Source organism: Canis aureus, chromosome 11 (assembly GCF_053574225.1).
Source record: "Canis aureus isolate CA01 chromosome 11, VMU_Caureus_v.1.0, whole genome shotgun sequence".
Classification (NCBI taxonomy): Eukaryota; Metazoa; Chordata; class Mammalia; order Carnivora; family Canidae; genus Canis; species Canis aureus.
This window is the reverse complement of record NC_135621.1, coordinates 36,218,817-36,231,144: the sequence shown is the minus strand read 5'-3', so window position 1 is coordinate 36,231,144 and position 12,328 is coordinate 36,218,817. Positions and strand designations below refer to the sequence as shown.

Below are 12,328 nucleotides of genomic sequence, written 5' to 3'. Positions count from 1 at the left end.
TTGTTCTAATGTTCTTTTTAAAAAAATCAACTGAGGTTTAATATTTATCTTTTATATAATTTATCCCATCCTACTTTTTTAAAGCATTATTTATTTATTTGAGAGAGCACGAATGAGGTGGGGAGCGGGAGAGGAAGACAGTAACTTTAGCAGACTCCATGCTCAGCACAGGGCCCAAGGCAGGGCTCATCTCACGACCCTGAAATCATGACCTGAGCCAAAACCAAGCGTCAGACGCTAAACCGACTGTACCACCAGGGCACTGAAATCCTATCCTACTTTTAATTTAATTAATTAAACTGCCCAGCAAGCTATAAAGTGTTACATTTATACACTGACCACTATGTATGTATACTATACAGTACTTAGATATACTGAACAATAAAGGTCTTCAGGAAACCAGTGTTTAAAAGAAAAAAAGAAAATGAAAGCTGGAATAGGAAGTAGCTCTAACACCATTGTTAGGTTTACATATCATATCTGATGTTTTTTAATTTTAAAAAGGGATCTAAATAACATTTTTACAATCTACAAATAAAACAGACTACCTTAAACCACAATTGTAGGGTTTATTCTGAAGAACTGTCTGCTCAACCAGAACATGAAGTGCTAGAAAGATGGAATCCATCATGAGTTTGCCTGGAATTATTTTGAAGACTTATAATCTGGAAAGGCTAGAGTACAAGAGTTTTCTGACTTTTGGGGATGCTTGAGTGGCTCAGGGCGTGATCCTGGGGTCCTAGGATGGAGTCCCACAACAGGCTCCCTCCAGGGAGCCTGCTTCTCCCTCTGCTTGTGTCTGCTTCTGTGTGTTTCTCACAAATAAATAAAATCTTTAAAAAAAAAAAAAAAAAGAGTTTTCTGACTTTAAAAAAAGAAAACTCAAATGTTACTATAAAAATTATTGCTTATCTAAAAACATAAAGAGGAAAGTGGCAGATATCATGAAGAAAATAGCAGATCAGGCTCCGGCTCTCTCATAGTCTTTTTTGAAAACCTGGGAGACACATATGTCCACACATTGCTGTTTAGGAAACTAAGTCTCAAAGATGTTAAGGAATATGCCCAAGTTGTAAACTTAGTAAGATAAAGATGCAGGAATTGAATTCATGACTTTCTGACTAACCAGGTAATGATACGGAAGACAGCACCTGTATTCTCTGTTATGATCCTTCCACACCAGTGTAAGTGGCCACAGGAGACAAGGTTGACAGCACCAAGGTCCTTCCAAGGCTCATTCTCAGCTCTGCTCATGCCCAACACTGGCATCCAGTAACTTGGATTCAAGTTATTTTTAAACACAATTGATTGTTCAAGAATGAAAATAGCTCCTTCTTGAAGTCTCATCCTTAATTCACAAGTGAACTCTGCATTTTCTATTACTCAGCTAATAAATGAGCAAGTATTTACTGAAGATCCAGAAATGTAGCTGTATCATAAATTGCCCTTTTATAAGTGCCACATAAAACTGTAGAGGACACCATTTCTATTTTTAGTACCTGTCCTACCCACAATGCTCTTACTTTGCAAAAAACATTATTGCCCTTATTTACACGAAGGTCATCCTTTACTAGTTTGAGTTTTGGTACAAAATTCTGCATATTTCCCATTCAGTATTAGTCAGAATGTAGGTGTTCGCTAAATACATGTTGAAATAAGGAATGAACAAAACAAAGGTGAACAGAACTTTAAAGAACAGGTAAGATTTAGAGAGATGGGAAAAAAAGTCAGGGTGGAGGCGTGGGGGAGTGCATTCTAACAAGTTGACTGGTTAAAAACTCCTGGGGAAATCAAAAGATCTGAGAAGAACATTCCTATCACTGTGTAGCAAAATGGTAAACTGGGTAAGACCTGGAATTCCTAGAGGGCTTGGACTTCATTTTGATAAATCAGGCCCATAGTTTTTAAACATTTATTTTTAATGCAAAGCAATTATTTGTTTAAATTAAACCCTATGTGAAATACATACATACATATATATATATATACACACACACACATATATATATATAATAGGAACAAACAAAGCAGTATAGGGTTTTTAGCACCCTGGTTCCCACCCACTTGGTCTCCACCTACCCAACTTGAGAAGAACCAGAAGACCCTCATGAGAGTACAATTCAAAATCAGAAAAAGGTCTACTGCTCCAAGTATTTACTTATAAAGAACTAGGATGGCCTAGGTTGAGGGGTGGGGGGTGGAGATAGGGTAGGGTAAGGAAGGACTTGAAATACCATTTTCACTTTTTAAATCTTGCATATTTTTATATTATTTGAATTTTTGTTATATTGAACACTTTTTATTTTTTAATTTAAAAAGTAATAAGAAATCATTGCTCTAAAAAAGTACTTTTAATGGTTAAATTTCAAGAGCATTGCCACATTTTAATGAATCACTTCCCTAGAGCAGGACATTTTCTTGACTAAACTACATTGCAATGAAAATGAACATCTTTGTGCATAATAATTTCCCATATTTAGAATTATTTCCTTAGGATAAATTTATACAAGTTAGCAGTTTCAATTTAGGTTCTACAATTCACTGTTTAAAATAGGACTCTGTAGAACATAAAAATATAAAATTCAGTATTTTTAAAAAGCCATCCCATATTAGCAAAATTAGATTCTAGCACTCATGTTTAAGCTACATAAAATCTAATTTACAAAACTAATTAGCCAAGTTTTCACATCTCAAAAGTGTATTAAAGAGAAATTTGAATCAGAGCTTGAAATTTACCTTTCATGAATTTTTCATAACTTCTCTTGCCACTTATTGAAACCATATACTTATTTTTCCTTCACAGTTGGGTTTCACAATCTAATTCTGTGAAGTCACAGTACTGTGACAGTACAATCATTTTCTGGCAACAAACTGACATCATTAGATTCTTATTTGTAAGTTCTTTGGGATATATGGATATTCTATTTTTACTTCTAAGACCAAAATTTTAATATTCTGTTGCCTCTCCATTAAGTTCATATGATTGATACATTTTAATCTAATTTATTCTCTTTGTTCCTAGCCATCTCCACAAAACTGTCTTTTGGTGAGTGCTCAAAAAAATGCCTATCCAAACAAAATACAAATGACTGCTGGATTGCCTCCTCTCATGAATAATCAGTCATTGCTCTATACTCTTTGGGAAGAAAAACTCCCAAATCAGAAAATCTGTTGTTCTTTTTCTTCTCTCTGCTACTGTTTTAAGAGTGCTTTTTGTTAAATTATATTTTATTATTTTATTTATTTATTTATTTATTTATTTATTTATTTATTTATTCATGACAGACATAGAGAGGCAGAGACACAGGCAGAGGAAGAAGCAGGCTCCATGCAGGGAGCCGGAGGCCAGACTCAATCCCAGGTCTCCAGGATCACACCCTGGGCTGAAGGCGGTGCTAAACCACTGAGCCACCGGGGCTGCCCTAAATTATATTTTAAATAAATCAATATGGCTCTATCACTAACACGATTCCAACTGAGAAAAAAATAATTTCTAATAAAGCCTACTTCTTTGCACAAGCAAGAATTATTAGAAATGCCAAGGTCATTTCTCCTACTATGTAACAGTTCTAAAATTAAGAACGCTTAGACTCTATCAACAAAGATTTGCTTAATCCCTAGTGGGTACCAAGCAGTAAGCTAAATGCCAGAGGTTCAACATGAGTGAGACAGAAGCATGATCCACTCCTCTAGACCTTCTGTCAGCGCAAAGGCACTTAGGCAGACAATAAATCTTTACGAAATGGGAGGTTCCAATACCAAAAATAGTGGAAAGATTCTTTAGAAAAAAATAGACTAGAACCAACTTTGGAATACCTGTAACACTGGGCCAAGAAATTTGCAGTTTATATTCAAATAGAGAAAAATTGGGACATTCAAAGGGATCTTCAGAAAATATTAATCTAATCAGGTCTTTATTGAAACTTCCAGTGGCTTCATTTCCTCTACAATAAATCCAAATTCTTTAATAAGGTCAACTAAATCCTGCATCATCATCCCCACCCACCTAAGACCTCTGGCTGTGGTCACACAGGGCTTTTTCTGTTTCCACTGTAGCAGATTTTCAAACTTTACATATCACAATCTACTAACTATGTGTGATACGCTCTTCTTTCTATTTGATTTCTTTTTTAAAACATGCAGGTCACAACCCACTAAATTGAATTTACAGTCTACTCATGGATGCCTAGTTGCCTGCAGTTTGAAAAATACTATTTTAGTATATACTACCCTATCTCACTTCTTGGCCTTTCCAGATGTTCTTTTTTTCCTAAAACTCTTGCTCATCCTCTCTTCCCTTTCACCTGGCTACTTCCTATTTTACTTTGTGACCCTTCGCTATTAACCAGCACTTCCCTTGACCCTCCCAGATGAGTTCCCCTTCCTCAGTGGTCCCAAAGTATTCTAAGCTTTTTAACATTTATTCCACCTTACTGTGATCATTCTTGCACTAGTTGTCTTGCTAGGCGAGTAACCTCCATGAAAGCAAGGACCCATTCTTGTTCACTGCTGAATCCCAAGGGCCTAGTCCAGTACCTATTAAGTATTGGACACTTGGTAAATATTTGAGGAGTAAAACAAGTTAGGATGTAGATTTAATACTCTCTATATTTAACCACACAATGAAACAATCACCTTCTCAAAAACTGTTGAGAGGTTTAGCTATTTCCAAGGAAAACGAGTTCTCAGTTCCTATTTTGTAAATTATTAAATTCCTAGACTAGCCTACAAAATACACACAACACGATACATTTGATAAGAGGACACCTCTTATTTCCCTCTCTGCAAAGATAACAGAACTTTCACTCCCCCCTAAATAGGAGAAAATAGGATTAAAGGGGCACTTTTCTTTCTATCTCATCAGCAATTCCTGGAGAAAGTGACTCACCTAAGGATAAAGGTCAATATTCCAGACAGGCTCCACCCCTAAACTCTCACTGGCTCTCTCCCACTCGGATGCCTTCAAAGGAAGTTTTCCTTTTCCATTCCAATTCCTAGGAGGACAACTTCCGGATTCAGGACTTTCCCTGCCTGAGGGGAGACCTGACCCGCAGCTTTTTAGGTGCTACAGTTGCCTCTGGGAAGGTAAATTAAGAAGGAACAGAATAAGCACAGATCTAAGCTAAATTCTCCAATCCAGCTTTACAGTAAGACTGTATTTTCACAGTACTTTAATTTTCATCTGATTTCCTGACTCTGATCTCAATTTGACCTGAAACTGGAAATAGAAGGGGTGTACTTAACGCACTGAAAAGCTTACACATGAACAATAGTCATTACAGTCGGCCTCCTGGGTCCTTAGGAGAAGAGTAGCATGGAGAAGCAAGGTGGGGAAAAGGGGAAGAAGACTGAAATAAAGAAGGTTTCTTCCACCTTTTCCTATTTAGAATTTCCCTTGGGCAAAAATGCCTAAATAAATTGTACCTATCTTAATAGCTTACAACTTTCCCTTCCAAATTCTCATTCTTGCTTTTCTTTCCTCTTCTTTCAGACCCTTTATGCTACCCAAAGATTTCCATTTTCAACACCCACTTTTAGAAATACTGCAAATTTGGGGATACCTGGGTGGCTCAGTGGGGGATGCCTGAGTGTCTGCCTTCAGCTCAGGGTGTGTTCCCGGAGTTCCGGAATTGAATCCCATATCAGGCTCCCTACTTCTGCCTGCTTCTCATCTCTGCCTCTCAATCTGTCTCTCATGAATAAATCAAATCATAAAAAAAAAAAAATACTGCAAATTTTGCCAAACATCCAAAATGTCACATGATCCCATACTACTTACCTCTCTTATCCTTCCTCAAGTCAAAATTCCCATTTCCCTAGTGTAGCTAATGGGGGGGAGGGGCAAAGCAATTTGATTAAATGCATTCACATTAGGACAAAACAACTGAGACTCCTAGCCTTTGAACTCTACTGGAGATATATATTATTATTCATATATATTAAAATACACACACATTACTTTTAAGCTTTAGAAATGTAACTACAGTAATCTCAGAGAAAAGATGAGAAGCGCCTATAAGTTCACCATATAGGAGGCAGGTCTGCTCTGATCACCATTTCCCAGGGATCATGTTCCCATTTTTCATTGCACTTGACTTTCAGTCCTCAATAAGTCCTAAAAACTCGAAGGTACCAAGAAGAAGGCCAACTTGAAAACCATTTGTAGCTATGGGACATTTTTATATCCACTGGGTGAGTCAGTAACAATCACTACTAGGTTGGATAGGTTATTATTCTCAAAACATCTGATAATCATTCCATTAGCTAAAAGAAAAACAGACATTCAGGTTATATATTGAAATTATTCCTTCTACTAAGAAAGTCAATGAGGCATAAAGGGGTTAAACACCATTTCCATTGTTTTATAGTTTAGTAGTTGAAAACCAGGACTGGGCTGCTCTTCACAGTTTTAATCAGTTGTTTATCCATTAATTCTACTTGGAAATCTTCAATTTTATTTTCTATAGCATTTCTGAAACTTGGAAGTATATTTTTGAACAGTCACATTAGAGTAATAGGAAAATGAGCCTGAACTCCTGAGAGGCAGGTGTCCTGTCTCTTTCGGTGGTTTTTGCTATAAAAAGAGCTAAGGCTAATGCTGAATTTGTGTGTACTCAGAAATAAACCACGAAATAAGCATACCGGTATTCATTCAGCTGTAAGTGGCTCTTAACTTCAGCGCCATCAAAAATATTTATTTGCCCATAGATGAGTCTAACTGTGATAAAGACTACAAAAACTTAGGAAAACAAGATCTCCCACTTTGCCTGAGAAGTTAAGCATATGAAATGTTAATTGAATAACTGGTGTTTGCTATTTTTAGTAGTTTGTTTAACCAGCCATCAAAATAAATTATTTGTAATTAAAGTGATAACTGGTACTTTTTTCAAATCAAGCAAGAAATATATGAAAACACCAACTGTGTGTGGTCTCTCTTGAATCTGGTCATAGCATACCTTTGTGGCTTTTCTCAAGATATGAGACATGGAAACAGGCATTAAGATGCCCAAGAATTGACAGGTAGGATAGTCTGAAAACCGTAAACGGCACTTAACTCAGCTTTCCCCAAGAAACATTATGGTGCTTGCTATCAGGTCGGTTGGCTTTTTTAGTCAGAACTAGCCCCAAACCTATTTTTTTTTCCATAAATGAACAACATAATACATCAATAAAAAGACAAATACCCAACGTGTAAAAAAAAAAAAAAAAAAAAAAAGACAAAAAATCCAATTAAAATATATGCAAAGAATTTGAATAGACAGGTCTCCAAAGAAGCTATTCAAATAGCCAATAAGCACATGAAAAGATACTCCATATGATTAGTCATTAGGTCAATGCAAATCAATACCACTTCACACCCTCTAGAATGGCTAAAATAAAAACCAGCCAATACATGATCACAAGTGTTGGTGAAGATGTGTAGAAACTGGAACCCTCACACAGTGCTTGGCAGAATGTAAAAGGAAGCAGCTACCGGGCAAAAAGTCTGGCAGTTCCTCAAAAAGTTAAACACAAAGACACCCAAGAGAAATGAAAGCATATGCCCACATAAAAACGTGTACACAAATGTTCATGGCAGCATTATTCACAAGGCCAAAAAGTGGAAACATCCGGGATTGTCCATCAAGCGATGAATGGATAAACAGTATGTGATATTATGGTACGGCAATACAATGGAATATTACCTAGGCATAAAAAAAGAATAAAGTACCAGTACAAGCTAGAACATGGATAAACCTTGAAAGCATTTTTCTATGTGAAGGAAGCCAGACACAAAAAGCACATGTTGTATTAGTCCTTTTATATGAAATTTCCAGAATAGGCAAATCCATAGAGAAGGGAAAGTAAATTAGCGGCTGCCAGACGATGGGGTAGGGGTGAAATGAGAAATGACTGCTAATGGGTCCAGGGTTTCATTTTGAGATGAAAACGCTCAGGATAGTGCTGATAGCTGCAAAACTTTGTGACTAAAGTAAAAGCCACAGTTTAAAAGGGCAAATTTTATGGTATGCGCATTATATCTCAAAAAAAAAAACAAACCAAGCGTGCACGTACAGAAAGAGGACGTATATGTGCAACATGTCTGTAAATGGAATATACATCATTACATACGAACGTATCATCTCTTCCTGTAGATGAACGTTTGGGGTATTGTTTTAATTGAGATATATTTTACTTAAAGAAAGGAATGGAAGGCGGCAGCGACCCGGAGCAGTGCCGCGCCCCGAAGCGGTGGGGCCGGGGTTGCCGAGCCCGCCCCGCGGCGTCTGCATCCGCGCTCCCCTCCCCTCCCCTCCCCGCCCTCGGCCACCCCCAACCCCGCCCCGCCGCGCCCCCTCCCCGCCGCCGCCGCCCAGGCCAGCCTCAGGCGCGGGGGCCGCGGGGCAGGGGGCTCCGCGGGGGAGGGGGCTCCGCGGGGGAGGGGGCTCCGCGGGGCTGGGGGCTCCGCGGGGCAGGGGGCGGCCGCTCCCCGCCGCCCGGCCCTCCCGCGCCCCTGCCGCAGAGGGCCCGGCCGGGCGCCCCCACCTCCCTCCGGTACCTGGGATGCGCCCGAACCCCGCGCCGCGGCCACGGCGCAGACTTCCCCTCCATTATCACCTGCCCCGGAGCGCGGCCGCGCCGGCCCGGGGGAGGGGGGACCCGGGCGGGGCGGGGGATGGAAGGAGCGTTCGTTCACCTAGTCCCCCGCGGCGGCGTGGCGGCGGCCCCGGGCCGCGGCTCCTTCCTGCTCGCGCGCCTCCTCGCGCCCTCGCGGCCCTGCGCTGACAGCCCCGGAGCCGGCGCCCGCGGCCCGCGCGCTCCCCGCCGCCGCCGCCCCCGCCCCCGCCCCGCGCACGCGCAGCCGCGCCGCCGCCTCGGAGGAGGTGAGAGGCTGCTGATGTGGCCGCGGGGGCGGCGACCTGGAGCGCGAGCGCCGCCCCGCCCCGACCCCCGGCCGCACCCTGCAAGCCGCGGGCCTGGGGTGGGGGCCGGATGGAGGAGCGGACGCCGGAGTCTCCAGGGAACCCGGGGCGGGGCGGGGCGGGGCGGGGGCTCGTCATCCCCGCAGCCCGACGCCCATCCACATCGCCAGCTGTTCCTAGGTCCGAACCCCCGAATCTATGACTCATGATTTCTGTGCTCAGACCGGGGCCTCCTGGTGGCTGGGCTCGTGTTTCCTTCTCGCAGACGGGAATTAAAACCAAGGCGTATGTAACTCTGTGCCTGGCTGTCTGCAGAGCAGCGCAGGAACAGCCGTGTAGCTGCGCTTGGCCGAGGTCGAAGAGGGTGGGGGCGGGGGTGGGGGCGGGGGCGGGGACCAGGACCAGTAAGGGGATGGGATGTAGGGCGGCCCCCAGCGCCTTCCCAGGGGGAGAGGGGTGTAGGAGCCAAGTGCGCGGGTGCAGTGCAGGTGGCTGGGATACTAAGACTTTTCAAGTTCGCCACCATCTAGGTAAAAGTGACCAAAATTTGCCACGTAAAGCCGAGAACTCTTACCTAACAACTATTGAGCACCTTTTGTATGACTCAGGTAATGGCCCATGCCTGGGGGACATTCCAGTGACCAAAACAAAGGTGTCCGTCCTCAGGCACTTATTCTGAAAGATGTCATTTTAAAAATTACAGAGCTAGTGGCACTCTTTTTCCTCAGATCAAAGCTTCCATCAATTCTAAGTCACACCAGTGATTTAGTAGCAGCTTTTCAGGTGCTAAGGGACACTGGATCGTACATTTACCCAGGTTTTTGTTTTTCTGCTTCGCAATCAGATTGCGTTTTGACCTTAACCTTCTGGGTGAAGTGTGCTTTCATATCAATCTTGACCATCTACGGTTATGCTTTTTATAATGGTGAATGCAGGTGTTCTTCACAATCTAAACACCATTAGGAATGAAAGGATAATTGCAAAGAATATGGAAAAACAGTGTTTTGACCATATTTCCAAGTGGATTTTGTTCTTACTGTTCTGAATTACATTTCACTAGGAGGTAAGTTTGCCAGAAGTAAAATTCCAACTGGGTAAGTGTTCGTCCCCTGGGTCACGTAGTCTTCCAAGACTTCTGCACAAGGTTTGAATTGGACAAACCACCCTCTCTCAGCTTGGAAAATTCTACCACCATTTTTTCCTGGTTGATTCTGAGCCGATGGTTTCAACTACCCTGTTTCATTAATTGGCGTGTGGGCAAAACTTCCATTTACGCCGTCTCTCATTCTGTATGCCACAATATGGTGTGTATTTTTTAGATATTTTAAGCTTTAAGTTGGAATACAAATTTAAATGAAATTTCAACAAATTTCAAATTAAATTTCAATTCAAATTAAAGTTCTAGGTAGGATTGGATCAAGAGACACCCCTTTCTGAAAAATTAGATCCTAATTGTGCAGGCAACAGTGATCACATTATTACTTCCTCTTCTGCTTGACAGCTGGCAGCTTAGAATGTGAATCAAGTGGTTTAGAATTGAGGATCTGTATTAGTCACTGTTGTGGGGCACCTGGGTGGCTCAGTGGTGGAGCATCTGCCTTTGACTCCGGTAGTGATCCTGGGGTCCTGAGATCAAGTCCTACATGGGGCTCCCCACAGGGAGCCTGCTTCTCCCTCTGCCTGTGTCTCTGCTTCTCTCTGTGTGCCTCTCATGAATAAATAAATAAAATCTTTTTTAAAAAAATCAAATCACTGCTGTGATGGTTGCTAGAAAAAAACCTGAGAGTTATGGAAGTTTGTAACAAAGGGACTTTTCTGCTCTAGGGGTAAAAAAGATCTCTTTGAGGAAGTGACATTTAATCTGAGCCTTGAAGAATAAGGAAGAGTAGGTCTGACAACAAAGGGAAGGGAGCGGGGTGGAGAGTGCACTTGTTGCTGTGGAAACTGCGGGTTTGAAGGCACTTGGGTAGGAAGGGGCTCCACCTGTGGCTAGAATGAGGCAGCTAGTGCTGACACAGACATGGGTATGAGGCTTGAGGGGCACGCTGGGAACTTTTGACTTAATCTTAAAAACAAAAGGAAGCCACTGAAGGGTTGGAGAGGATCCATCTGCACACGATCTAATTTGTATTTGTAAACGACATTCCTGGCTGCAATACGGACACTGAGAAGGAAGGGAGCAGCAGAAGATGTGTGAAGACCTACCTGTCTGCAGGCAATGAAGAGTAGAAGACTCTCCTGATGGAAGAAATGGATCAGCGTTAGATCTGTAAGCACCTGATCACCAACTGGGCATGAAAGATGAGAGAAAGAAAAGTGTCCAAAAATGACTCCCAGGTTTCTAGCATGAGCTGATCCCATTCTCTGAGATGGGGAACCTGGAGAAGGAAGTTGCACCAGGACAAATTTGAGTTGCTTTAAATGAACTGGGTTCGATGTGTCTATGAGACATCCAAATGAAGATGCTGAGTATATCTTTGCAAAATAAATCTGGACCTCAAATTAGAGATCTGGACTGAACACGAAATCAAACCTAAATTTTTAGAGAGCAAGGACTATGACTTGCTTATAAGAATTTAATGTGAAACTTTAGGGGAAAGTGAGCAGAAGCAAAGAGTACCTAATACTATGCGTGAGCCACCCCACAGAGAATATTTTATTTATTTAATCTTTTACACACTATGTGGATGGTATTATAATCCCATCTTTCATATGAGGAAACTAACAGTTAAGTTCTTGCTCAAATGTACTTAAATCCCAATTAAATAAGGCCTATTGAATAAGAATCTCTGTGGGTAGTTCTGATGATCACGGAGGTTTAGAAACTTAAAAGTGCAGACTACTTAAAAGTGGTCACGCAAACCATATAAAACACTCACTTTAAAAAATGATTAGAAGAAACCATGATTAAAAAAAAAAAAAAAAAGAAAGAAACCATGATTCCAAGAACAAGCACCCCATGCAGCAAATGTTTGAGGATACATGCCCCCACTTCTTTAACCCGAGCTGACCATTATCAATGCCCTTCATGGGAAATTCTGGAATATTCATGTGTTCAGTCAGCAGTGAGTAGTTACGGTGGACCTACTACTGTGTCCCAAATAACAATAGTCATTCATTTATTTACAAATATTTATTTATTTATTTTATTATTTTTTTTTTATTTACAAATATTTATTGAGTACTTACTAAACACCATGTTGTTTCATGCTCTGGGAACATAGCAGTGAACAAAATAAACAGATGCCTGACTTCCAGAGTTTACATTTGGGTAGGGAAAGACAAACAGACAGCTATGTATATGTGTATGTATACAGATATCTGTATACATGTACATATGTAGGTAGATAGACGTATATATATCCCACTTGGTGATAACTACTATGAATATAAATAAAACAGGATAAAGAATTGGAGTGTTCAGG

General features: G+C 41.3%; 1 protein-coding gene across 11 annotated transcripts in view; it reads right to left on the bottom strand.

The window, feature by feature from the left end:
* Positions 1–8,813, bottom strand: part of SLC41A2 (solute carrier family 41 member 2) — a 124,471-nt gene extending 115,658 nt beyond the window's left edge. For 6 of the 11 annotated variants that reach the window (XM_077914809.1, XM_077914801.1, XM_077914806.1 and 3 more), the window contains exon 1: positions 2,737–2,843. The gene's annotated coding sequence lies outside the window, so the exon portion shown is untranslated. Of the gene's footprint in view, positions 1–2,736; positions 2,844–8,677 lie in introns of those variants that run through there. The other 5 variants (XM_077914805.1, XM_077914808.1, XM_077914803.1 and 2 more) reach the window with 5 other exon arrangements.
* Positions 8,814–12,328: the final 3,515 nt, after the last annotated feature.